Raw genomic sequence first — 5,000 nt, 5'->3', positions numbered from 1 at the left:
ACGAAGTCGTGGACCGGCAATCACTCCACCTGCACCCGTTCGTGCCCCACCCCAACCGCCCAACTCGCAACTCCAGCGGATGAACGGCGGACTTTGCTCGCACTCGCAATGTGCAATCCACCCCTATAACGTGCGTTTCATGAAGAGTTATGTCCAATATGCGACATTCCCGCTGTCCATATACATGAGCTGCAAGCTGTACCACGTACGAGCTACAGACGCGATCGCGTTGCTCTCTGTACGAATGCAGATGCTCAGCGGCAGCTAGGAGGCGCTCCATCCATGTCGGTACCGGTGAGCGTTGCACTCGCAGTCGCAAAAACGTACGGCAAGTATATTACTCGGAAGAGTCAATGACAGTCCAAGCCCCCCTGCGTGGGAAGAGTCTTCCTAGGCCATGACCCACCGGAAGGGCGCAGCGTCCCCCACCCCAGACATGTGACGTCAGACTATCGGTATTGACGACTAGACTGATTCCTTATAATCATTTGCCATACACCGGTGGAAGCTGCCGAGACGAGTAACTACATACCGGGCTCGCCGTGTCACTAATGTACAGAGATACAATAGTTTCGACTGGAACCGGATTAAACGTATACACGGCGCTGATTAGTAATAGATAGAGCCATCAGAATACAGATAATGTATAGACCTGTCCGTATACATGCTGAAAGACTCTGCTCACAATCACACGTCAGCCAGACACTCTTATCACGCACTACTCTCTGCCTGTAACAGGCACGCAGACGATATGTAAGCACCAGCATGGAACAACACCCAGTGCATCCTCTCTGCCACATTAGACAATCCACACTATCATAACCAGACCGGGAGGTCCACTCGGAAAACAGAATATCCCACCCTTCCGACAACCACCATTGCTCAGCTAAGCCACCAACACCCACACATGTCCCACACAGGGGTGCACCCAACATCACAATACTGCCTCCTGTCACACCACACAAACAATGGCAGGAATGAAAGACACAGGTCTGCCACAAGCATGGAATCAGAGCGCCGCCTGTTATGAGCCAAAGGTGCACCCTGACGTGGCAAATCAGATGATGCCGCAGTCATTTACTTACGATAATCACAATCAACAAACTGCCGCCCCCCCCCCCCCAAAACACCTTTCCTTACAACAATGTGTACCTTAACCTAACCCATATTGTGCCTTAACCTAACCCATATTGTGCCTTAACCTAACCCATATTGTGCCTTAACCTAACCCATATTGTGCCTTAACCTAACCCGTATTGTGCCTTAACCTAACCCGTATTGTGCCTTAACCTAACCCGTATTGTGCCTTAACCTAACCCGTATTGTGCCTTAACCTAACCCGTATTGTGCCTTAACCTAACCCGTATTGTGCCTTAACCTAACCCGTATTGTGCCTTAACCTAACCCGTATTGTGCCTTAACCTAACCCGTATTGTGCCTTAACCTAACCCGTATTGTGCCTTAACCTAACCCGTATTGTGCCTTAACCTAACCCGTATTGTGCCTTAACCTAACCCGTATTGTGCCTTAACCTAACCCGTATTCTGCCTTAACCTAACCCGTGTTGTGCCTTAACCTAACCCGTGTTGTGCCTTAACCTAACCTGTGTTGTGCCTTAACCTAACCCGTGTTGTGCCTTAACCTAACCCGTGTTGTGCCTTAACCTAACCCGTGTTGTGCCTTAACCTAACCTATGTTGCGCCTTAACCTAACCTATGTTGCGCCTTAACCTAACCTATGTTGCGCCTTAACCTAACCTATGTTGCGCCTTAACCTACCCTATATTGTACCTTAACCTAACCTATATTGTACCTTAACCTAACCTATGTTGCGCCTTAACCTAACCTATGTTGCGCCTTAACCTAACCTATGTTGCGCCTTAACCTAACCTATGTTGCGCCTTAACCTAACCTATGTTGCGCCTTAACCTAACCTATGTTGCGCCTTAACCTAACCTATGTTGCGCCTTAACCTAACCTATGTTGCGCCTTAACCTAACCTATGTTGCGCCTTAACCCAACACACGTTGCGCCTTAACCCAACACACGTTGCGCCTTAACCCAACACACGTTGCGCCTTAACCCAACACACGTTGCGCCTTAACCCAACACACGTTGCGCCTTAACCCAACACACGTTGCGCCTTAACCCAACACACGTTGCGCCTTAACCCAACACACGTTGCGCCTTAACCCAACACACGTTGCGCCTTAACCCAACACACGTTGCGCCTTAACCCAACACACGTTGCGCCTTAACCCAACACACGTTGGGCCTTAACCCAACACACGTTGGGCCTTAACCCAACACACGTTGGGCCTTAACCCAACACACGTTGGGCCTTAACCCAACACACGTTGGGCCTTAACCCAACACACGTTGGGCCTTAACCCAACACACGTTGGGCCTTAACCCAACACACGTTGGGCCTTAACCCAACACACGTTGGGCCTTAACCCAACACACGTTGGGCCTTAACCCAACACACGTTGGGCCTTAACCCAACACACGTTGGGCCTTAACCTGCTCTGTGATTGTCATACGACGCGTTAAATTAGTGTAGTGTTGCCTAACTGCAACCCCCGCAATATAGTTTGCTACTCGCACTGCCCGGTCCCCAGAGTATCGCTTCATGTTAAACACCTTGCAGCTATACACTGTAATGCGGATGGCAGCAGGACGTACATGCTCAATGCCCTTCGCAGTTGTTCATTGGCATTCGCATGGCGAAGCACAGCCTACGTTGTGGTACGGCTTGTGTCAACTGTCCGCTGATGTTGTACGTCCAAATCACACACTGTACTGCACATTGGTCCTCATGTACTGAATGATACATCGTGGTACATGTGTGACCGTACCACGACTGCGCCAACAACGGCGAACCATACGGTCCAAATATTGTGCACTCAGCTACATGTCGTCTCCCTATAAGAGCTGGATTGCAGTATGGTATGCCGTGGATGGCGATCGGCATGAGCCGTCTGTTGATGTAGTGGCGCGTGTTGTCAGACGTAGTCGTCTCTTCTCACACACCGTGATAGCATGGTGCACTGCGTTCCACATCTGCGACATGCGACAGAGGCCGGTTGACAGTCGTTCGCGCAATGGACATCGCATACGTACGGGGGCCACCTTCCACGTGTTCGCGAAGCGTGCACATGTTGTTGCGTGTATGTGGGCAGACATAGTGTGTCGTGACACCTGACACAGGCATGCAACAATCGTTGAATTTGCAAATGGCGATGGACGTCTACGTTTGCTGGTGACGTTACGCAAATGAAGAACTGGTAAACCGTTGTGGTGCGGTTGTTCTCGCTAGAGGTGAATCAGTGATGGCGACGATCGGTTGAGCTACCAACCGGTTGTTTCAGCGATACCCACCATGCCCACGAACGTGAATGGCATGTGGGTGTGAAGCGATACGCGGCGGTGGCTGGGTGGGACCGTCCCCGGCCGGTGAGGGGGGGCCTCCCGGCGTGCTGGCCGCGCGGTGCGTGGGCGCACGCGCTACAGCCGGCTGGTGGGGGCGGCCAGTGGCAGGCGCGCCGGCCGACGGAGGCGGCAGGCGGCGTAGCTGCGCGCCGGCGCACCCTGCACGCGGCGCCGTGCGGCCAAAGTAGGTCCTCGCGGGCCCGGTGCGAAGCGCGGTGGACATCTGCAGTGTGCTGGTCCGATTGAGGACTGTGTGCGCTGAGGATGCGCCGCCGCCCGGCGCTCGGCGCCGCGACGCCGTCTGCTGCTCGGTCGCCTCTGCGGTTCTCGCAGGTGGATTGTATCGCAGCTGTGCGGACGTGTTGGCGCGTGCGCTGTGCTGGGAGAGTTCGCTTCGGCACCCAAGTGGGGCTTTTGTCCTTCTGTGGCGCTGGCGTTGGAGCTGCCGGCCACCGTAGGTGGCGCGTGTTGTCTCCCGCCGGCAATGCCACGACAGCACGCTCCCGGGCCTCTGTCGGCAGCGGCAAGCTCAGTTGGGAGCACGGGTGGTCGCACCTAAAGCGTCTACTCGCCAAACTCCGGGCGATTGCGCCTCTCTCGAACCCGACCAAGTACTTAGGACGGCGCTGCGCGCCGCCGGGACCTGAGAGGGTTTCGAGGTGTATTGTGCAGGGGAGCTCAGCCTCCTCCTGTTTGCAGAATAATTGAGCGGACGCTTGCGTGTTCGCGCGGGCCCCCGGGACACACTCCCGGGCGGCCGGCTGCTCAGCTCTAGTTGACGCAGCTCCCTGGTTGATCCTGCCAGTAGTCATATGCTTGTCTCAAAGATTAAGCCATGCATGTCTCAGTACAAGCCGCATTAAGGTGAAACCGCGAATGGCTCATTAAATCAGTTATGGTTCCTTAGATCGTACCCACGTTACTTGGATAACTGTGGTAATTCTAGAGCTAATACATGCAAACAGAGTCCCGACCAGAGATGGAAGGGACGCTTTTATTAGATCAAAACCAATCGGTCGGCTCGTCCGGTCCGTTTGCCTTGGTGACTCTGAATAACTTTGGGCTGATCGCACGGTCCTCGTACCGGCGACGCATCTTTCAAATGTCTGCCTTATCAACTGTCGATGGTAGGTTCTGCGCCTACCATGGTTGTAACGGGTAACGGGGAATCAGGGTTCGATTCCGGAGAGGGAGCCTGAGAAACGGCTACCACATCCAAGGAAGGCAGCAGGCGCGCAAATTACCCACTCCCGGCACGGGGAGGTAGTGACGAAAAATAACGATACGGGACTCATCCGAGGCCCCGTAATCGGAATGAGTACACTTTAAATCCTTTAACGAGTATCTATTGGAGGGCAAGTCTGGTGCCAGCAGCCGCGGTAATTCCAGCTCCAATAGCGTATATTAAAGTTGTTGCGGTTAAAAAGCTCGTAGTTGGATTTGTGTCCCACGCTGTTGGTTCACCGCCCGTCGGTGTTTAACTGGCATGTATCGTGGGACGTCCTGCCGGTGGGGCGAGCTGAAGGCGTGCGACGCGCCTCGTGCGTGCTCGTGCGTCCCGAGGCGGAC

At 54.0% G+C, this 5,000-nt stretch overlaps 1 non-coding gene across 1 annotated transcript in view; it reads left to right on the top strand.

The window, feature by feature from the left end:
• The first annotated feature begins 4,216 nt into the window (after window positions 1-4,216).
• Window positions 4,217-5,000, top strand: part of LOC126433380 (small subunit ribosomal RNA) — a 1,910-nt gene continuing 1,126 nt past the window's right edge. Inside the window, exon 1 of the ribosomal RNA XR_007578440.1 lies at window positions 4,217-5,000. This exon is cut by the window's right edge and continues 1,126 nt beyond it. This is a non-coding gene — a ribosomal RNA (small subunit ribosomal RNA).

Source organism: Schistocerca serialis, unplaced genomic scaffold (genome assembly GCF_023864345.2).
Source record: "Schistocerca serialis cubense isolate TAMUIC-IGC-003099 unplaced genomic scaffold, iqSchSeri2.2 HiC_scaffold_1163, whole genome shotgun sequence".
Classification (NCBI taxonomy): Eukaryota; Metazoa; Arthropoda; class Insecta; order Orthoptera; family Acrididae; genus Schistocerca; species Schistocerca serialis.
The sequence above is the reverse complement of the archived record's forward strand: the minus strand, read 5'-3'. Positions and strand labels throughout refer to the sequence as shown.